This window comes from Ambystoma mexicanum, chromosome 10 (genome assembly GCF_040938575.1).
Source record: "Ambystoma mexicanum isolate Mex_15411 chromosome 10, UKY_AmexF1_1, whole genome shotgun sequence".
Classification (NCBI taxonomy): Eukaryota; Metazoa; Chordata; class Amphibia; order Caudata; family Ambystomatidae; genus Ambystoma; species Ambystoma mexicanum.
This window is the reverse complement of record NC_090932.1, coordinates 466,192,965-466,217,116: the sequence shown is the minus strand read 5'-3', so window position 1 is coordinate 466,217,116 and position 24,152 is coordinate 466,192,965.

Here is a 24,152-nt window from a genome sequence, read left to right as displayed (position 1 = left end):
TACTACTTAAAACAGAAGACATTTTGCGCCTTTTTTGTGATCATGTTACAGAAGCTGGCATTAGCAAATCACTTGTTTTATTGTTAGATATACAAGACATTTTTGTTTTTGAAATGCAAGTAGTTAAAGTGCTTTTTGTGGCTGAATAAAAGTATTTTACACTGTTGAAATAGAACCTGTAGTAGTATTAGGTAATACATGCTTTCTTGGCCGGAAATTGCAACATGCACAAGGCCAGTAATGATATTTAAATCACCAAGAGTCCTTGAAACAAGGTACCCATTGAGAAAACCCTCTATGTACCCGCAGAGAAATTATGGTCTGGAATAAGTTCCTGAAGAAGTGTGAAAGTGAATGGAAGTGAAGACTGGTGACATCACATAAACTAGAAATGATGCACCCAGAAGAGTTGTCAATGAAGAAAGAATATGATGACGAATAAGCGAATTAAACAACATTTTAGGAGCAAAATGAAGATTGCATGTGCAGAGAAGCACTGAAGAAAATGCAGAACCATTTTACAAATGTATAGATGCAGTAACGCAAGTAGACAAAGTAATCATAAGGCTGGCTATGTAGTGAATAGACTGCAAGCGATCCGCCAATGTATATATATATATATAGGAATGTATAGAATCTGGATATTCCACAACGCATTTTAGCAAACTTGGACTCTCTGAATGAAAGGCCTGGAAGTGTGGCAGAGCAGAATAAGAATAGCTGATGGTGAAGGAGGATTCGAGAAGGCTTAGATGGCCCAGTGTCAATAGTCGGGGCTGCAGAGAGCCTGGTTATCTGCTCGAGAAGATACAATAACGTGAGAAGCGAGCTGAGCTCCTGTTTGAGGTGTAATAGAAAAACACTAGAAGTGCCAGGTTTTCTGCATTTAATAGTATTAAAAGCAACAAAGGAGCTCAAAAACGTGGTCTCTAGTCACATGGTCAGATGAAAATAGACGTTGGGGTGAGCTACACTGAGACCAGAAAATAAGGCCATTCCTTCACTCCTTTTTATTCTCAGGCAGAGTTGGCCTTTCAAGGCCGAGTTCAAAGACATTTAATTGAATGACAGACCACAGGAGTGATGATGGATGATGGGCTAATTGGGTGGGGAGGCATAACCAGGCCAACCTGTAACGCTCACCTGGCTCCCACGGAGGCGCTGGTCTGGTCTGGGTTGCTGTGGCCTCTTCAAGCGTGATGCGCAGAATTCGGACCACCGATTGAACAGGACCCCCAAATCTTGCTTGTCTGGCCCGTAGGAATATCCTTCTGCAGATGAGAAAGGGGATTAACTGTCTGCTGAATAGTGTGCTTGCTCCCCCCTTTCCCCCTTCGTTCTTCTCTGACTTCCTCCAAAACCCCCGGTTTAAGCTCACCTTATGGTTTGGAAGGATGAACTCTCCATCCTGCTTCTGGTGCAGGGGCGCGTGTTCGTCCAATTACTTCACTGGTTTTCAGAATGGCACTGGAAAATCCACTTGACTTTTCTGAGCAATACGCCGTAAGTATGAAGATGCAAAAGTTCAAGTGTGAGCCTCCTTTTATGTTGTTTTTTCCTAACCTGTGATCTGTCCTTTATTTCAGGTGCAGAACGAAGGCGATGCGTTGAGGGGTTAAATTGCCGGTGGTAAAAGCAGGTGAGTTAGTGCTGAGGGCGACCCCTCTAAATGTCTTTATAATTCCCCAGTAATGTCTTTTGTCCTTTCCCCATAGGGGCCGGGGTGCGGTACCTGCCAAAGATGTGGTGCTGACCGGAGATGTGGAATGCTTCACCAAGAAAAGCCGGTAAGTAATATGGCTGAAAATTCGGCTTTCCTCTTGTGTTCCCTTGCTCACCTTTTGTCTCTTCTTCTCTCCCCTAGGTGCAGGGATGTGGCGACTGGTGCTGAGAGCCGCGATGGAGCCGGGCGGCGGATCGGGAACAGGTGAGTGAAGCGCGGCGCTGCAGCGAGCAACGCAGCTTTTAAATGGAACTCTTCCTTCAGGAATGCTGGCGTGAAGATTCCGGATGCAGGTAAGAAGGTTGAATAAGTTCTTAGTTTTCACCTTTCTCTTCTCTTCTTTCCTTACAGGTGTTCCAGGTTCGAGGCGGGCGTGTCTGGAGTCCAGGTGCAGGAGCTGACACGGTGAGCGTTCAGCTGCTGGGAAGCAGAACAACGCCAAGCACGTGTGGCAGTCCGGGCATGGCTTAAATAGCCTTGGAAGAAGTTCCAGGCGAGTATTCTTCCACAGCCCTACCCAAGTAACAAAATAGTTCCTTCAGAAAAATAGTCCCTCCTAAGCCTCATTTGGCTTGGTTCTTCATGCAGCATGGTCTGCATCAGGTGAGTATGCAGCATGGTCTGCTTCAGGTAAGTGCACCAAACACTTCCCTTTATGAGCCTGATGTCTAACATGAGCCTGGCGCCAACGGCGCCAGGACAGAGTCCAAAGAGCCCCTATAAAGGGCCGCTGGGCTTTTACCCGGGGGCGTGATGCCTGCTCCCGGGGGTGCTGGGCCTGGCCTGGTGCTCCGGGGGTAGGCATCATGACACAACCCCCCAGCACCTGGGTTAGCAGCTTGCGTGCTGCTAGCGTGTGAAATATTCCAGAAGGTTACAAGCGTGCCAACCAATTGTAGGAGGCCGCGTATTAAGGAGCCTTATAGTTTGAGAAGCCAATAGTATATCATGTATTAGTCTAACACGGAAGATGACTTGCACTTTGGGTGGGCTTAGTTGTCCACCTGACTTTAGAGACGCAATCTCGACCCTATACCACATGGAAAATATGTGTAGATGTTCCCCTTAAGTCTATCACATCCCCTAGTAGGTTTTCTTATTTTTGCCACGTAGTATGATGTCACTTATGATTAATTTTTGGTATAAAGTGGTGTTTTTTATGAAATACTTTCGAGAACTCGTTGAGCGAGCTGTGCAGCATCCGTTGATGTCCGTTGTACTCCCTGTTTTAAAGACTTGTTATTAAAACCGATATTGGTTGCCAACTTCCTGAGTCAGTCTGATTTTTGATGTATTAGTAAGATCTGCATCCCCATCCATTTCTGATACTGTTACCTAGTCTTAAAGGACCCACTCGGGTTCACTTGGTAGCAGAGATAGGATGGTTTCAAAGACCCATCGATTAGTAGGCTTTTAGAATTTTGGAACATCGGGCAACCTCTGCCATTTAGCTGGAAGATCACAAGGTTTCCTGCAGAGACTGGGAGATATACAAATCTTCCAAGAAGACTGATACAAATGGGAGGGACCCCTCTTTCACAAAATCCCTCCCTCCCACAAGCGCTGAGCAGACCGAAGGCACGGAGGCTGGTTGGAGGAGGGGACGATCCTGAGTGTCAGGAGCCGAAAGACGAATGGTGAGTGGATTGAGGGGACTGACAACAATATAAGAATTGGGATTGTTATAAAAGTATAAGATAACAGGGGGTTGGATAAGTAATATATGGCGAGGACCATCAAGACGAGGAGCATATATAAGCTCAGAATCCTAAGCTCAAGGAGCGTCTAGAAGGAGTAATTTCAAAACCTAAAGTGGGTACTTAGGCAGCACATGGAAAAGGTCAGTCAGAGTGACTGATTCAAACTCCTAGCAGAGTATTTTAGGGGCAAGAAATAGCAACGAAGAGCCCTGAGGAGATATATGTAGAAGTCAACCAGTTTGTCTGTGTATTTGATGGATTTAAAAAGGGAGGTGTCGAAGAGCAAGAATGATAGGCTGTGTTGAAAAGTTCATATCAATTTTTTAGTCATTGTCGGCGCTGACTGAAATAGGTAGATTGGTGTAAACTGAGAAGTAGAGGCTTTGAGCCGTGACTGTTGGTGCGCGCTCATATTTGTTATTTTTCTGAAACGTATTTTGTATAAGCCAACATTAAGTTTTGACAGTCAATTGAGACTCGTCATAATGGGGGATGTTACTCCACTGATGCATCTTTGCAAGCAACTGCCAAAACATCCACCCAAGCTCAAACAGTAAAGTGCGAAATGGGATAAGGGTACCACAGATAAAATGTTCATGCAATGGCCACAATGGGGATTGCTGTCAAAGGCGGTTTTGCAACACATGACCAAATACTTGCACGCTGCATACATAGGAACGAAATTGGAGAAAATTCTAGCTAGTTTAGAGCTCTGGAAAATGTACCAGAAGGAAAGATACAATTTGCCTCCTGAGGACTGAATCCTTAATCAGTGTAGGGAGGAAGGGGTTGAGCGCTCTGCCCCCCACAACGCGCCCGAAGTAAATGGCAATAGTACAAAAGAAAAAGGATTGTACCCATTAAGAGAACTAAAAGCGGCAAAAGGATATGTAATACGATACATGAAACCCCTGCTCGTAGCAGTGATGAGAGTACAGAAAGGACTAAAGGAAAGGTGTTGATCTTTTAGGGTGTATAAGACAAAGAGAAGAAAAGCGAACAACCAAATGTATCACTAGATATAGAATGGGAGATTAAGAGATGGAAAGGAGAAAAAAATAAAGCTGACATATATATATGCTTGTACAGAACAAATAGATGGGTGGACAGATATTGCTCAAACTCGATGGGAAAAGTATCAAGGAAGTCAGGCAAGAGGAAGATCAAAACGAACAAGATAGAAAAGGCAGGGAACGAGAGAAACGATTGAAAGAAGATGAACATAAAGGAAGGATAGGCAAAGGCAAGAACCAATATATCAGGAGGAACAACTAAGAAAGGAAGAAAAGGCGGCGGAGCAAAGGAAGTATGACGACAGGTAGAGAGCAATTGAAGAACGAGACAGACTAGAAAATAAAAGAGAAGAGGAAGAAGACCAGAAATTACGAGATAAAAGAATGCAAAGACGAAGAGACGAGGAGGTGCATAGGGCAAACGAAAGAAGGGAAGAGAAATATCAGGAGGAGGAAAGAGTTTGATGGGAAGAGAAGGAGCAAAGGGAATTAGATGAAGAAATTGAGCAAAAAAGGAGGCAGAGAGCATGCAACATTGATCGCATTCAGAAAGAGCTGATGGAACCGAGTCCAATAATATCATGAGGTGACATAGAGGAGTTTCTCCTATCGCAAGGAGCAATGCCCGGACCGTCTAGGGTAAACCTAGATGAGAATTTTGAGATAGGAAGTATCGGAGATAGGATCAATAAAGCTTATCAGGAGTTGAGAACAAAAGGTGAATCAGGAAACAGGGGAAAAGAAGATCCATCTATAGTTGTCAAATCACGAGGCAAAGAAGGAAGCCTGTTTAGTCTCGAGAACAGAGCCTTGTCTTTAGACAGGCTGTCTTTAAATAGGGATGAGAAAGATGAAAGACATACTAGTTGGGGACTAGATATGTCAGAGGAAGACAGAGAAACCTGTGGGGAGGAGGGAGAGAGTGCATGCGGTCCCGAGGAATGTTTGTAGACAGACAAGGAAGTGAGATGGTCGGATTTGGACCAACCTAAAGATAGGACGCCAGACTCCATGGTGTACCCAGAGCCACCTTAAGGAAGATCACATAATGAGAGCGGGCAATCGCCACCATATGTGAACAGGCTGAGGTCATTGCCAGGTAGAAGGCAATCAGGAACCATGGTTCTGACTATGGATAGGCAGAAGATGGGAGCCTATTGCAGATTTGGGTTCACACAGTTTTCCTTATTGGAGAAAGGAGGGGCCAGACCACAGTATATCTCTTGGCCTCAAATGGACAAGGATAATTTAAGGTGTAAGCTCCCTAGTTTAACCGTGGGTGCAGAAAAATGGATTCATGAGCTAGAAAAGACGACAAGAGGAAATACTATAGCCCTAGGGGATATTAAGGGTCTCCTACAGTTCTTAGGGAAAGGGCTGATGACATTTGGATGAGAGCAGGTTACTCGAGTGTCATGGCACAAAACACAGTGTATGATGGAGCGTCATTTAATAATAATAGGGTGGCTGTTTGGAAAGCGCTCAGGATACAGTATCCTGATACGTCAGATATGGGTGCAATTATGGCACGTAAGAGGAAAGATGACGAAAATCTGCTTGCTTACATTCAAAGGATTCAGGAACAGTGGACCTTGGAAAAGAGGGAGACATGGGGAAAATCAGTGCCAGTATTTTACCACATTCTGTGTCAGGGATTGCCAGAACAAGTACAGAGACAGCTCAAGAAACTAGTGGGAATGGAAGCGAAGGCATGATACAGTTGACTATCATGCATCATTGCAGGCTGCTGCAAGAGAAAAATAAGAAGGAGGATGCTAGTAAATTTGAGGAGGCTAAGTCAGTACAGAAGAAATTGTCAAAGTATGCCATAGAAGGAGCGGTACTGGCAAGTGTAGAAGGGTTAGGAATGCAGCAAGAAGTGGGTATGTCACAGGTGAATAATCAACGCCAAACAGATGGGTTCTCGCCATGAGGCAGAGGAATGGGTTTAGAGGAAGAGGTGGTTTCCAGAATAATCAGGGTGGCTTTCAGAATAACCAAGGCGGGAATCAGAATATGCAGAATGACATGCAAGGAGGGCAAATTAGAAGACTCCCACCTGTACGTTGGACATGTGGAATGACAGGGCACAGTGCGTGAAGCCAAGTGTATGTACAGAATGGGCAATTCTCAAGAGGGGGGTCAGCTTATCCTCCAGCATATAGCTCACAAAACATGATATGATATGATAGGTTATTTACAACGTGCTTAATACCTAGAGGTTTCTAGGCGTGGACCCAGGGATCAAACTTGTGTTTCTCTGTGTCGTCTTGCTTCCAAGGTGAGCACGTTGCTCCTGAGCTATCCTTCTGAGACAATAGGGATGGGTTTGCCCAGGATCAGACAGTGTATCAAGCACAAGCACTGCCAATGCAACAGGCTTTGCAACCACAGTAAGCACCATTTAATCCGCCGCAAGGGCAGTCACAGCACGCACCCATGTAGATACAGCAGAGTGAAAACATGGGACAGTTATGGACACCTAAAGTAGGAGGTCTCACTGTTGTGGGAGGAAGTCCTTTTAAATGGATGGGAATGAGTAGGTATCCACAATAGGATAGTTCACAGGGTGACTTGAGGTGTTCAGTACTATCGTTGACACCGAATCCGAAAGAGGAACCAAGGGTTGATGTTACCATTGGAGGCAAATCTTTTTCTTATTTAGTAGACACTGGGGCAACTCACTCATGTATACGAGAGGGAAAATATCCATTTTCGGGAAATGCCATGAATGCTCAGGGCTTCTCTGGAGCTACAAGTAGTGTTCCTTTTACTGATGAATTACCAGTATCAATAGGAGATTATGATATGTCTGTTTGATTATTGTATTCAAGGCCGATAACGGCTCATTTTTTGGGCCGAGATTTAATGACGAAGCTTAACATGACGATTTCTTTCACTGATGAAGGCATAGTGTGTTCCACTCCAGTGATACATTATTTAAACATGGGCAAATTTATCATGGCATTTACAGGGCAAATAGCTCTGTGAGGAATGCAATTAGAGCCAGAAGTCTTTCTTTATGTGATTTGAAATTTGCTGAAAACAGCCACCTGGCTTAGAGGTAAAGATTATGAGGATACCTGATGAGTTTTTGTTCAGGCCACAGATACCTATGGACGAAGAGGGGGGACAGATTATTCCCATACAGCTGCCGGCAGCCATAGTACGAGGGGAATTGGCCATGCTTGAAGGATTTGATGATGAGGGCAGGCCATGGAGAACAGTGATTGCCATTGGGGAAGGGTATAGATTGACTGACATCACAGATGAAGGTTTGTTTGAAGATGATTTTGTCAGATGATGAAGTAGTATTTGAGATGAGTATTACATATTGGATCAGAATAAAGAGAAGGGAGATCCCACCGCAAATGACGATAGTGCAGCAACGCCCAGCATTATTTGATGAGGACATGGAGAAAGTGCCAACCTCCTTATGGACTACAGGTCCCTATGACGTAGGACGATTGAGGGGTGGGATTAAGCATAAACCAGGACCAATTTTACCTCAAGCAAGGCAGTACCCAATGTCTCGAGAGGCAGATGAGGGTATTTTTAAAACTATATCAGCTATGACAGCACAGGGTATCTTGGTGATGTCTGAGTCACTGTGTAATACTGCTGCGTACACTGTGAAGAAATCGAAAGGGGGTTGTGGAGATTAATTCAGCACATGAGACCAATTAACCAGATTGTAGAGGCAGAGTTTCCTCTAGTTCTGAATCCTGTAACGATTTTATGTAGTATGGCTAAAGAGGCACAATATTTCACTGTGATTTACTTGAAAAATATGATTTTCTCAATCCCATTGCATAAGGACTCTCAAGACCTCACGTCATTTATGTTCTGTCGACTAAGCTGAAGAGTACTTGTCGGCCCAGGGGTACTGTGAGTCTCCATCAATCTTTAACAGAGTTCTGCAGTTGGACCTAAGCAATATTGGTTTGCCAAGGGTTGTGCTGCAGTACGTAGATGACATTTTAGGTTGTAGCACGACAGAAGATGAGTGCAGACAATATTCGATTCAGTTAATGACTATCCTTGCAGACAAGGGATATAAAGTAGATAAGGAGAAATTGCAATATTGCCAGGATAAGGTGTTGTACATAGGCCAGTTAATCTTGCATGAGGGAAAGAAAGTTTCACCTGAAAGAGCTGAGGCGATTATGAAAACACCAAAATCGCACAGGATAAAGCAAATGCAGCAGTTTCTGGTATTGTGTAACTATGTTAGAGCATGGGTGTTTGATTATAGTTCATACACGAGACACCTTTTGCAGTCTTTAAAGAAAGCCCCAGTGAACAAGGAAGAAATAGAATTGTCTGAGGAAATGGAGAAAGGGTTTGAGGAGATGAAAACAAGCAATTTGTACAGTTCGAATTTTAGGAATTCAAAATTATTCTGAGGAGTTCTTCCTCTTTTCACACACAAATGGAACAGTTATGACAGTGGTGCTTACACAGAGGACCACATTAGGCCACAAACCTCTGGCATATTATAGTGGGATTCTAGATCGAGTTATGAGAGGACACTTTCCTTGCGAACAATCGCTGGCAGCACCGGAATTCACTATTAAAAAGTCTACAAGCATTGTGATGGGGTGTTCCATGGCTTTATTTGTTGAGAATGCATAGTTTACATAGGGTACACTGACATCTCAGACGGCTTCTGCATATGAGGTAGTTATATAAAATCCAGCGATTAAAATAGTCATGTGTAAAATAGTGACCCCTGCCACGTTTGTAGCCAAACCTGTGACAACGGATGAGCAAGTGCATGATTGCTCAAATTATGAAGATTTTCATGACGAGATCCCAAGAGTAAAGGAGAATGCTCTAGCAGGGGGGGAGATTGATCAAACTGATAGACAAAGGTATTCATGTTCAGCTGTGGTAAGGCACAGAGCTAATGTGGAATTTGAAGCAGTAGCAAGTGCAAGACTACGGTCTCACTTTTTGGCACAGCCTGCAGAATTGGTGGCGCTTATTGTCGTGCTCAAGAAACACACAGGGCAGGAAGAGAGGGTGTACAGTGACTCCGCCTACATGAAGTCAACTCTGCACGCAGGATTAGCACGGTGGAAAAGTAGGGGCTACCTCAGAGCAGATGGCAGTCCAGTAATACACGCTATATTATTGGACAGGCTTATTAAAGCACTGCAACTCCCAGTAGCCATTGCAATAGTTAAATGCGCAGCACATACTAAGAAAACAAATTTTATCTCATGCAGGAATGAACCCGCAGCCTAAGAGGCCAAAAGGTTTACATATTCCCCAGATATTTCCAGTTCTGATCCTCCAGACGTAAAGGAAAAAATGGTCATGACTATGATTGTAAACAAAGGATTTAATCATTTATCTAGAACACAGTTGATGGAAGTTCAAGCAGTGCTCCAAAGGAAGAAAAGAAGCTGTGGACACGGAGGGGGTGTTCTTTATCCCTCTCTAAAGCATTGTCGTGACAGGACAGAACTGGCAAACTGATGATGCCTGTAGCCTTATTAAGGATAGTGTTAGAACAGCTACACTTCCCTGTGCATGCAAATAGGGAAAGCCTCACAGCTGCTATTGAGGAGGACTGTTTTGTACCAAATGTGTTAAAACACATTGCTTTTAAGTAATACATTATATTGTATGTTAAATGTTTACCACTGGGCACACACTGCAAACAATCCTGTGTTCATATGGAATAGAGTGATTCCTCGACTGAATGGTCCTTTTCAGTATTTACATATCTACTATATCGATATGCTGCAAGTATGTAGTGGATATAGGTATAAAATAGTGCTGGTGTGTCCCTTTTCGAGATGGATTGAAGCTGCTCCATGTGCACACCCTGATGCCACTTGCACAGCAAAGTTTTTAGTCTGAGAAGTCTTTCCTAGATTGGGAGTATGTGAGGTGCAGAGATTCGACAATGGGCACCATGTTGTTAATTATGTATTTGAATAGATCAGTCTATTTCTTAGTATAAAACACATGTTTTCTTCTGCTTATCACCCACCAGTGAACGGGTTAAGTGAGAAACTCAACGGTCTTCTCAAGGTAAGAATCGCAAAACTCAAATTGACACTGAAAAAGGGACGGCTGTAAAGCCTTCCCCTTGCGTTATATTCATTAAGGAATCAGCCTTGTTCAGACCACCACCTCACACCCAATGATATAGAGGTGGGAAGGCGAATGAGTACGTGCCTGTCTCCTCCTTCAAGGAGTAGAAGTGATGCCCAGATGACTGCAGAATTGTTAGGAAATGAGCTAAGTGCATATTTGACATGTATGACGGCTAGAATCTCTTTTCAGATCAACTCAAGCGCAAGGAGTGTCGTTCTAAGGACACAGATGAAGACCATTCAGCAACCGGACCTAAAGAATTACCCGTACCAAAACTATTTGTTGGAGATCCCATTTTAATTTGAAACTTTACAAGGAAGTGGCAGGAGCCCAGTTTTAGTGGAATGTACATAGTTGAGGATGTTACTCCCTCAGCAGTAAAAGATCAAGAAAGACGCGCCTCTTTACACATGGGCGACGTGAAGCCATATTCTGGTGACACCGGAACACCCCCACCCAATTCGGAAGCAAGACAAGAAGAAGCAGTTCAGCACATGCAGACTCAATTGATGACGAGGAGGAAGGATGCTAGGATTTCTCATTAAATAAATGCAAGTGTGCATTTGGACTGCAGCATTTCCCAGACACTTTTTATAGATAAAGTAGCAGGAGTGCAAAAAATAACTGTTCTAAAGCCACAGGGATTGTGTCAATTTGGATTTTAGAAAGTACCGGTGTGCTAAAAATGCCAGATCTCGATTTTATCTATGACGATTGGAAGAGGGAGCATTTCCCTGACTCGTTTCTCATTGAGTTTCTCTTTGGGCAGACACATGGTTCTATCTGACATCATTGTCCATGGACTACTTGTCGCTATTTTCTTTTTTAAACTCAGAGCTTACCCTGCTCTTGTTGGGCCTAGCACTGACATTTGCACTTTTGTGCAGGATTCTAAGAATGGACCTGCGATTAGAAAATTATTGGCAGTGATAATTGAGCAAATTCATCAGCTACCTGAGCATCTAAAAAGGCTGCCTGATAAAAAAGGTTTTTTCCTTCCTTAAAAAGTAATAAACAGGCACAATGTTGTCAATTGAGAATTATGCACTTCCAGAAAATGAGCAGACTCAACGATGTGTAGAGAGACGCCAGTGGTGGGGTCTCATGTATTGGTGCATAATATATGTGTGCACAGCATTTATCATTATTTTTCTGTTTCTACAGATCCATGCTGCTTACCTTGTTGGTTCCAGGCTGTCCCCACTCCAGTGGCCCATAAAGAGGTTGATGTTGTAAGGAGACCGAGGCCATATGTGATTATCCCTACACCAGTGACACATGCAAGGTCACCTATTTATTTGACAAGTGTTCCGATGATTCCCCCTGTAGGAAGGATGATGACTGATATACTCCATGAGCATTATGCATGCATTATTTTGGCAAGAAAGACACCCAAGAGACGTGCAAGGGATGATGATAATGAGTTAAATAATGATCTAGACAGTACAGCACATTTGGGGAAGAACATGTGGTATCAACACATGAAGGAGGTAGGAAAGAGAACCTCTGAGAATTGCTATGTTTGGGCTCTCCTACCTTATGCTATGGGGAAGTCAAGATATTAATAACTATAGAGATAGATGTCCAAACAGATCATTGCCTGACTCGCCTTGCACTGCGCCATATAAGAGGTCAGTTCCAGGGTTGAACGGCATCCTTGGTATGGGTGACGGAATGGTCGGCCTCAAAAGAAGATGATTATGTTCAAGATTTGAAGACAGGAGAAAGAGTACACACCATAGATCATGTGATAATATATGAACAGCCTGGAATGAAGGGAGCAGGAATCTGATGGGAGATAAATAAGAAGCTTGATTGCCAAGGTAAGACTAATGAAGAAAACCAAAGATGCAAGGGGAGAGGCCAGATGCAGATCTTGGGAACAGTACTTTCCCCAGATGGCTGGGAAGAAGGCAAAGTCATATGTAGAGCTGCGGCAGGAACCTGACATCACAAACGTGTTGTAGATCGTGCGGAAAAAGGATGCAAACCTCTATGGCCGAGGCTTGAAAAGTTGCCGAATGGGTCGAAGACAAAGGAGGCCCATTATAGATAGTGCCTCTAGCTAGTGTAGAGCTATGCTTCAGAAATAATGGCACAAGAAAAGTTGAAGAAAATCAGCTGTGCAGTCGAATCTTCGATGTACCAGGAATGAAGGATGCGACAGTAGTGATAATGGATCTCTACTGGGCCTGTGGATCCAGAGCATATATGAAGTTGCCCAGAGACTGGGGAGGACTGTGTTCTATAGTGCATGTTCATGTTCCAAGTTTAGTGATTCCAAAGAGTGACCTGAACATTGGTAAGTTTCCAAAAGCAGATGCTCACCTGAGAAAGAAGCGATCCAGTGGATTCCTCAATCGAACAAAGAGCTAAATTGATAGAAGCCTTCAATTCTATTCCATATGAACACAGGTTGTTTAGTCAGACTTCAGCAGTATTCAGGACAATCTTTATACCAGGGATCCAGATGATGGCAAATGCCAAGTGGTTAAAGATAACCAGATAGGAGCTTCTGCAGACGATCAACACTACCATAAAGGGATTCAATGCTATCAAGGAAGAGTTGAGAGCCATATTACTGATGACTGTTCAGAATAGATATATCTTGGACGTGATTACAGCTATGGATGATGGTGTTTGTGCCAAAATTGGAGAATCATGTTGCACATTCACACCTTCTCACGATGAAGACAAAGGAACCTTGACAGAGGCCATAACAATGTTGACAAACTTGCACATCAAGATGGAAGATGAAGTAGAAGACATTGCTGATGACAGCTGGTTTGCATCAATCTTCTCATGGGTTCCACAATGGATGGCGAATATCTTCAAGTTGCTTGGAGCCCTGCTAGTGGTGATCATGTTTGGATTATGCGTGGTCAGAATAATAATCACACAGTGCAGAAAAGACAGCAAAGAAAGTGACAGGAATGAAGAATTGATGTTGAGTCTGGGTTTGGACCCAAAGAGCTGACGGATGAAAACATCTGAGAATATTTAAATGACCTGAGGGAACAAAGTTCCTATATCCGAAGAACCACACGTATATTGGAAGATGGATCTACTGCAGCCCGAATGGGCAATGCAGTCTTATGACCTGGAGTATTGATGAACATGTGAAATCAACAGGATGTCTGAAAGGAGTGATAAACATATGGACTCCAAAGAAGCATTTCTTCAGAAAAAGATGTCTAGATGTGAAGACAGTTGGGAGAGTGGTCGACAAATCTACCCGAGCGGGGAGTGTAGAGGTGAAGCCAAGTACCCCTACCGGAAGTCCCGCCCCCATCCTGCCTACATGTTGACAGCCAGAAATTGTGACATGTACAAGGCCAGTATGGTACCTATACTGTGAAGAGTCCTTGAAACAAGGTATCCATTGAGAAAACCCTATATGTATCAGTGGAGAAATGGCAGTCTTCCGGAAGAAGTTCTGGAAGAAGTGTGAAAATGAATGGAAGAGAAGACTAGTGATGTCACATGAAGCAGAAATGATGCAACCAAAAGAGATGTCAATGAAGAAAGAATATAGACCTTATAGAATCTGATGATGAAGTAGCGAATTAAGCAACATTTCGGGAGCAAAATGAAGATTGCACGTGCAGAGAAGCACTGAAGAAAATGCAAAACCATTTGACAAATGTACAGATGCAGCAACGCAGGTAGACAAAGTAATCATAAGGCTGGCTATGAAGTGAATAGACTGCAGTCAATGCACCAATGTTCATATATATAGGAATGTATAGAACCTGGATGTACCACAACACATTTTAGAAAACTTGAACACTGTGAATGAAAGGGCTGGAATTGTGGTGCAGCAGAATGAGAATAACTGATGACAAAGGAAGATTTGAGAAGACTTGCCTGGCCCAGAGTCAAGAGTCAGGGCCACCCAGAACCTGGTTATCTACTCAAGAAGATACAATAGCGTGAGAAGCGAGCTGAGCTCCTGTTTGACGTGTAATGGAAATAAACTAGAAGTGCCAGGTTTTCTGCATTTAATAGTATTAAAAGCAACAAAAGAGCTCAAAAACGTAGTCTCTAGTCACAGGGTGAGATGAAAATAGACTGTGGGGCGAGCTACACCGAGACCAGAAGATAAGGCCATGCATTCACTCCCTTTTATTCTCAGGCAAAGTGAGCCTTCGCAAGGCCGTGTTCAAATACATTTATTTGATTGGCAGACCACAGGAGTGATGATGGATATTGGGCTAATTGGGTGGGGAGGAATGACCAGGCTAACCCCCAGCACCTGGGGTACCAGCTTGTGTGCTGCTAGCATGTGGAATATTCCAGAACGGTACAAGCATGCCAACCAATTGTAGAGGGCCACATATTAAGGAGCCCTATAGTTTGAGAAGCCAATAGTATATTTTGTATTAGTCTAACACGGAAGATGATTTCAAATTAATAAACAAACAAACAAACAAGGTGACTTGCACTTGGGGTGGGCTTAGTTGTCCACCTGACTTTAGAGACCCAATCACAACCCTATACCCCATAGAAACTATATGTATATGTTCCCCTTAAGCCTATGACATCCCCTAGTAGGTTTTCTTATTCTTGCCACGCAGTATGATGTCACTTATGACAAATTTTGAGTATAAAATGGTGTTTTTATGAAATGTTTTTGAGAACTCGTTGAGCGAGCTGTGCGGCGTCCGTTGATGTGTGTTGTACTCCCTGTTTTAAAGACTTGTTATTAAAACAGATAATGTTTGCCAACTTCCTGAGTCGGCATGATTTTTGATGTATGAGTAACATCTGGATCCCCATTCATCTCAGATACTGTTACCTCGTCTTAAAAGGCACACTCGGGTTCAGTTGCATTTCTATTTGAATAGAAGAATTTAGTATTGTTGAAGCACTTTCACATTTAGACAGTGTTTTTTTTATAAATTTTACTTTGCTGACTTTAGGTGTTTGGCATGGGTGTTGAGGTGTTGTACAGGTAGCCTCAGTAGTAACATTGGGAGAATTGAAAAGTATAGTTGTACTTTCAGTTGGTTATTTTAAATCTTTTGAAGAACTTGTGGGTACTTAAAGAAAGTCTGCAACTGATGCAATAAACATTGTTGTTTCAGTAATACCTTGTTCTTTTAGAAATATGTGTTCTACGACTTCTCTTGTAACATAACCAATAGTTGCAACAGTTTAATGTCCTGTATTGTTAGCAAATGTTTGTTTTAACTTCCTGTTCACTAGTGATGTGTTTGCTTTTGTGTTCTTTTTTTGTGTTACCTTGTGAAGGAATATTTGTGGATTTTTTCCTCATGTTTTTTTTTCTTTTACAGCTTCTTGTTCATGCAAGTGTTATTCAGCTGAAATTAAATAACAAAGAATGATTTTTTTTACTAAAGGGCCATGTCTCTTGTTTTTTTTATTTGATTTTTACATTTGTATTTTTTAAAGATGATTGTTTATTTGTTTTTTAGGTCAGACAAAATTTTGTTTTACCTTTACTGTGATTGCACATGTTTATATTACACAAAAATCTTTTTTCTATAAAGGAGAATGATTTGTTACTTGTATTGTGTTATTTAATGTGTAGTAAAAAACACAATTGTATTTTAAATGTATTGGACAAAAGACAATTTGGTTTCACTTTCCTTAACTTTGCAAGTTTTATCTGTAAATGTTTTCTTGTTTTTAAAATACATTATACTTACAAGATTTATGATAATGTTTATGTTTTTTTGTCTTCTCAATAATTGGTTGAATTGGATTTTCATTGTGTACTAACATTAATGTTTCACCTATACAAATTAGATATGATGCTATACTAGTAGAACATGTGTATGTTAATGACAATTTAATATTAATAACATCAGTACATTTATTTATTAGTATAACATATGTAATATGTTAAAATGAACATGGGACATATTACAAGAACAATCTGGAATGACTATGTTTATTAGCTTAAGCATACAGTTATTTTTCATGTGGATACATTTTATTTGTATGCAGATGATGTTATATGTACAGTTTAACAAACACAAGTGTTAAGCCTCTTACGCTTATTAAGTTTACAAAGTGGTACAAGCATTACATTTAGTGTACATAAATAATTATTATGGTTATGTTATCATTCAATCAGGAGACACTTTAAAAAGCACAGGTGTCCAATAAGGATGTATTTTAAAGTAATGCAATGTATATATAAATACGTACATGATACAAAGTGTACATTTTTTTTAAGTTGTACTTTTTGTGTCATGTTGGTTAAATGTTTTCTTTATTGTACACTAAAAATTTGATTGGTACTGTTTAGCATACACATCAGTTAATGCAGTAAAGCATATGAATCATAAAAAAAGGTTGAACCTATAAAGGGTATGCTCTGGCATACATTCTAGTTCATTAACTTGGCTGTAAAGCATAGACATTTGTTGAACCTCTTTCTAAAAATGTATATAATTGTATGTTTGTAATGTTGAACTTAGAGTATGTGTGACAAATGTACATTGTAATTTGTAAAATCACTTGTTCAATATTAAATGTGCCCGATGGACAGCTATGTATTGTACACACCAGTAGGAGCTATAAAGCATTTGAACCATGTAAAGTAATTAGTATGCTTGTGCATTATTGCATATTTGTGGTTTATGTTTAGTGCTATATAGCATTAGAAAATATGCAACTGAATTACTAGGACATTGTTAAAAATGAAATGTCCCTAATACATGGTTATTAAGTGTATACACCTTTTGGAGCTATGAAGCATATTAACCCCTTAACTGCAGAGCTTTAATTAAGTTTATGCAAAAAGGCTGAGCATAAAAAGGTTACATGTATGAGCTAGTTGAACAACTAAATGGTATGCTACTACATACAGGGGTATTTAACATTTTTAGCATTCATGGTGCCTTACCTGATTTCACTGTAAGAAAACCAGCCAACCAGTCCCACTCACATTCACTTTCCTTTACCCCTCCCTCAAAGGGTATACCACTGGCAACCTTTCTTCCAAGCGCGTCACCAGTTATTCTAAAGTTAGCCAATCCAAATCCTGATCACCAGCACTTTAGATGGGATGGTGACTGTATGTATGTGTCCCATTCTAAGAAAATATGTTATGTGAGCTTTAATTAGATCCACCTTGTCCACAGAATAACAGTGCACTATCAAAATCATAATATGAGCATGCTCAAACAGCTAGCATATTCAATGTCACCTGAAGTAAGAACTAAAAGTGATGGAATAATGTATAACAAAACGAGGAGGTGTGATCTATGAATCCAGTGTCTCTTCCCCTCACTGAAGATGGAGCTAATTAAAAAGGACTATGGGTTGCAGTGGACATTCTTTACTACTACCATTCCTTTTTCATTTTGGCAAGGTCCAATATGGTTCTTAAGCAAAGTGGTACACAAGCTCGAGAATTCATATTTCTCCTTGTTGGAATGTTGCCCTTTGTTCGAACCAGGGAAGGGAGATTATTCACCTTCATAGACTGTAGTATCTACTATTTCCACTAGGGCCCCCATGTTGGAATCATGAATATCAGAGCCAGCAGGTTTCAGTAGCCAACTTGTGAGGGTCCCTTTCTTTTTTTTTTTTAGACATTTCTTATGGTGGTTTGCTTTCTTTCATGCCTTCTTAGTATTTTTGTTCACAGTAGGTGCTTCTTCACCAAGGGTCACAGGGGTGGGGTCAACTCAAGCCTTAGATGCTTCCAGTTTGGCCTTTTGTGTATTCTGTTTTTTTCCATTGTCTCCTCTCGCAACATGAGATATACCATCCAGCCTTGTCATCCTCTACATTTTCCATGACCTTACCACTATTGGTATTGACTGTACCAACGGAAGGTATGATAACCATTACCGAATTTTTGGGCTGCACTGCTATATCTCCCCCACCTACAGATAAGCCTTCATCCTCATCACACCCCCTTGACTCAGGCACATGAACTTCATTATCATCTTTAGACCTTGCAAACAAACAGGTGTGCATGTATGTTGCAGCACAATTTCAATATAATTATTACTGCATACTGCAGTGTGCCAATCGATGCACCGAGGCCTAATTGTTTGCACTACTACTTGCAATTAACAGACCTGGGGTTACAGTTAAGCTATTATTCATGACTTGCCTGGTGGGGATTACTAGCCCTCATAGTCTGGGTGCTTTGATAATCTTCCTGCACCACCTCCTATGACGTACCAGCAATCTCATTTTAGAGGGCATAGCAAAGGTCTAGAAGGGAATTATTGTCAATCATTGTAGAGTTCAAATTTTGGTTTGAGCTACAGTCCGCTGTCTCTGTATTTGTTCCATGTACAGCACATTTAAATCCATTGCCTGGACCAAAATAATCTATAATTGTGCCTTTCTGAAACGGTTTTATTGATTCCGAGGGCACACTAGACCCTGCCTCCTGTGAGTTGATTGATGGTTCAATTTTTTAATACTTGTGCCTCCCCAAAGAGGGAGAGAGGCTCTTATCCTTTGCTCTTTTGTTGAGCAGGGCATAAACCACTCTCTTTGCATTAGCCTAATCCAGCATTTCTCAAAAATTCACAGGCAGAAAGAAAATGCTGCAACTGCTATTGGGTGGTATACTCACCCTTCAATAGATGGTTAATGACTGATATCTCTCCTCTGGTATCTCTCTGGAGATATTTCAGCTCAGTGGCTGCAACAGGCGCTTCAGTGCTTCAGGCTGTAAAGACTGCAAGACTGCTTCACTTAGCTCCACTTTGCACACACATGCATGCTATGTGCTGTGTGGGAAGTATTGAAGCTTACAAGAATAGTATGCAACAGTGAGTCCCCAGGCAAAAGTTATCTACTTCAGAAAGCGTCTCCTGCAAGATTGCTTCACTTTGCTCCACTTTGCACATGCACGTGCTACACGCTGTGCAGGAGGTTTAGAAGCTCTCAGAAATACATGCAGGCTCCAACAATACATGTCATTGAAGAGGGAAGTATGAGGCCTACCCCTGCTTCCTCTCCCAACAGACACCCGAGTTGGAAGTAGAACTGAAAGAACCATGACCATCTGTGACATTTCGGGATGGTACCCAGCACCCCCATTATCGATGAGTACATCGAGGGGTACCAACTCAGTCAACCCTGCAGCCTAGGAGCAGTGAAAACATTGCCCAAAAGTGGATAAGGAGCCATGAGATGCAACAAAGAACACCTCCATTGACAGTCTCGATTAAATCGCCAGGAAGCCATGCATAACCTCATTAGAGACATCACGACGTAGCAGCATTAGACATGAAGCACACGTGCCATCTGCACATCGAGACATTGTCACTCATCCGAATACACAAAGAACACATGTGTACAGTTCTATAAATTAGTGGATAGAGACATACACATACTGTCTTCACGTTTATTATTTTGTCATTAGCTTGACAGCTGCAATGCAGAAACTGCAAAAGGGAAGAGATCCTGTCTAAAGGCTTGCAGATGTTTAGATGAAAATAACCCTATTGAGATTCAGGAGCATTTGAAGGAACTGGCAGAACCATAAGGTGACTGACCTATGGACAGTACAGAATAGCAATGTAGAAGCCTGCAATGGCTTAGGAAAATTACAACAGACCGCAGACCCTCGACTGAGACTGAATGAAACAGAGTAAGGCTGCCCATAAGAGCGAACCTGTAGGACTGCTGCGAAGGCCACCAGATTCGAATGACATTCCATTCCCTGACCTACAATAACAATGACTGCAACAAATGCAAATAAATCCTTTTATTCAGACTAAAACAGAGCTGCTGAACCCAGAAACACAGTCTCTGGATACATGACCGGCCGAGCCAATGATGAACCAAAACTAGCAGCTGGGAAAGCAGAGCAGGCAGACTCATGCGGCCAGACAATGGCTTGCAACAAGTTGTTACAGAAGAAGCCGAGTGTTGCATGATGAGAACAAGCACTCTCATAATCTGCTGGTGGTGAACACAAATGCAATGCAGACACATAGTTGCTCTTGTTACCTTGAAAAGGTGCACTTCGAGCTGAGAAGCGACTTGGGTCCCAGCCTGGGGGCGACAGCTCTAACCAATCACAATACAGGACATTAGGGGTGGGTAACGAGGGGCTACAACCAATCATCAGACCCCCACACTCCAACATTGTAAAAGTAGCATTTTCAGGGACGAACCAGGTCAGTCATCTGACATGAGGGAGCCAATGAACTACCAGCTATAGGGTCCACCATCGGTGGACTATCACTCAACGCCCAATCCACGTGTGCGATAGGTTTGCTGGAGAGGGGCCCAGGTTGTGACGTCATTGTGATGTGTTTTTGGCTAAAAACTGTCCTGCGGGCCAGGGTTCCCTGAGACATTCCAGGAGCCTGTTCCTTGTTATGATCCCTTTTGGTTTGGATCGTAATAAATCGCAATTTGAACTTGCTGTCTCTCTGAGTCTGCATTCTTTTTAGAAAGAGAAGGAGTTAGGCCTTCCATGATTTCGAGATCTGCAAACTCCTAGTGGCCATGCCTGCCTAACTGGGAGTTTATCCTAGCAAGCAGGTAGTGCACAGGATGGTTGGCTGCACCAGCCCAGCACCACGCCGATCCATTCTCCAGCGAACCTGAGAGGCTGCGGGACCCTCGCGTGCATTTCGAGAACACCAGGAAATGTGCAACCGGATAAATGCCGTCGGGAGCCGTTTGGAAATCATCCTGCCCGGAATTGGGCGAATTGTCCAGGCAGACCAGGAAGGAGAGGCAAGTGTCATGACGGGTGAGCTGGCAGACGAGCAGCGCCAGTTCTGCACAGAACATAAGTATTGGTCCAGACTAACAGCAATTGTGGGTCCAACGGAGGGTAGGGGGAATTGTAGGTAACTGTGAGTATTGTTAAGTCTTAGTCAAGCATTGTCTACCAGTGTGTGATAGCATTGTTTAGTATCAATGTTGTGAGTAGGGACTGGAGCAGAGGTAGAAGCACCCGTTTTGGTGTTAAGCCACATTCGGGTTTAGAAGGCTTGGATGACAAAAGGTTATGAATAAAGGTATTCCTGTAGGTTAGACGTTTTAGCTCGTGTCATAGATGATGGTATTCCTGTGAGGGCTAATTGGGGCTAACCTAGATTGTGGAAGAGGAAATGGCTGGTTAAGTCTCCTGCAAAGAGGCGTTTCACATGTTAGGTGACACAACGGGTGCAGTTTAATCACAAGAGAATAGAGGTTTACTCTGCCCTGGAGAGGCAGGAAGACACCTGTGGGGTTTGTGTGGGTTTGGAGTAAAGGGTCATTGCTGGTCATTGTTGTGTGTGCACACATGTTTATCCATCTATATTGCGATTTTAGCTTGGTGACGTGACCCTGAGGCTTGTACTTAGGATGGGCACATTTTGGATGGCGAAGAGCTAGTATTGTGAACTTGGGATTGGCAGACGAGGTGAACCATTGGTAGTGCGCGGAAGGTGCATGTGCAGGATTGTGGTGGCGTGCCAGAGAGAGGCAGCGATTGTGAAGGAGGGACTGTGTGCAGAGCATGCCTGGTAGGGTGCAGGGCTGAAGAGGCTTGTAGAAATTGGAACATACTATCACAGCATTGTGATATTTTATTCCTTGAACAGCGGATAATCGAAAACCTCGATTTGAGGTCAGGCAAAACAAGGGTTTATTAAATATATCAGGGAACTAGTGGGGGAGTAACTCCCCTTCAGCATTTGTGTAAGACGTTGCCACATTACAAGGAAAAGATTGTCAAGTACAGCATAGAGTGGTCCAAAAACACTGAAGGCAAATTTACCAAACCATGGCCGCCCGCGGCAGTTTCTCCAGAGACATGCAGCAATCGCTATTGATGCACATACGGAGTGCGTACAAAGGGAAGAAATTGATCAAACACATGGCTATATTTCAATTGTGGCACAAGTTTCAGGAGGGAGAGGGGGAAGTGGCAAGGCTTCAGTGATTGCTAAGCCAGCACGAGGTGTAGAAAGAGGAATCACACCCTTCCGCACCTCCACCTGCCCCTCCAAGCATAATCTCTAATGACACAGAGGATGAGCAGGGGATATACCCAATAAGGGAAATAAGAGCAGCAGAGGGATATTCAAACCCGGCATACAAACCGCTACTGTATACTAAAGGGGACAAACCGAAGGGTGGAGAACAGCCTGCTAGCAGCACAGGAGCGAAAAAGGAGGGGCTGCAGCCGAATTTGAAGGCATAGGTATGGAGGAATGGATAACAGCACAGATATTCTTGAAACTCAAGGGGAAGACCATAGGGGAGGCAGAAGGGGTGACTAAAGCAATGGAGAGTATGGAAAGGGAGCACAAAAGGCTTGACTGGGCAGAACAGATGTAGGAGGAGAGAAGGGAGAAGGAAAGGGAAATAAGGTTGGAACATGAGGATTGGGAAAGGAGGAGAGAAGAGAAAATGGAACAGTAAGACAAAGAATGGAGAAGGAAGGAGGAGAAGGAGCTGATGGAAAAGGAGCAGATAGAAAGGAATGAATGGGAACTCAAGGAGAGGAAGAGGGCAGATAGAGAGATGAGGGAGAAGAGGGAAAAGAGATAGAGAAGGAAGAGAGATGACGGAAGATAGCAGAGCAAGAAAAACGCAAGTTAGCAGAAAGGGAGCAGAGGAAGTTGCAGTTGGATAGACAGGAGAGGGAACACGCCTGAAAAGAGAAGGAGGAGCGATCAATCAAGGCAGTTAGCAAACAGGTTTCCCTGGAATGGGAAAGAAATAGACGAAAGGAAGAGAAGCGGGTAGAACCAAACAGTACAAATGTGCAGGGGAGAAGCACAGGAGGAAGCAGCGCTGCATGCCTAGGGGTATGGGCAGGAGGCAGCAAATATAACCTGGTGACTATTGATCTTAGGTCAGAAAGCAATATTTATTCGACAACCCAGAGATTTAATTTTTCCAATGACTTTTGCAGAAACATGGACATGGGGTCTGACAATGACGACAGAGACAGCGGTGATGAGAGGGAGGAGCAGAGCAGGCTCCACTCCATGAGGACAGGGGCAGGAGCATTGTGGGAGTGTAGTTCATACGGACAGGCAGAAAGGGGGGCCGACCTAGACGAATGAACACAGCAAGCCACTGATAGGTGCACTGTGCATAACACATATGTCAATAGACTTAGGTATCTCCCAGGACGCAGGAGAGAGGAGACCGCACTGGCACACTCCAGAGGACGATTGTCTAGAGCTCATGACAAAAACAAGTGAGTACCCACCCTAAAGGCAGTGGATATATGCACAGACATTGAGGATGAAAGGGGGCCAATAAACTTAAGCTCTAACGGAAGAAAGCCGGAAGAGGGGGCACCATATTCACCGATGCCACTACTAGAAAGGGGCGGAACGAGGCCTGAGTATGTACCCTGGAAACACAAAGCCAAGCAGACTGTCAAGTGCAGGTTATCATTGTTAAGTGTGGGAGCTGGAAAGTGGATTAATGAGATGGAAAAATGTACGGTGGGTCACATGTTAATGAATTATTGGTTTCAATACTGGATGATGCAGCTGATGACATATGGAAGAGGGTAGGGTTCCTATGGGTAACAATACTAAACACAGCGCATGATGGGTCACCATTTGTTAACTGCAGAGCTGCAGTTTGGCAAGCACTGCAAACACAATTCCCAGACACATCAGACATTGGGGC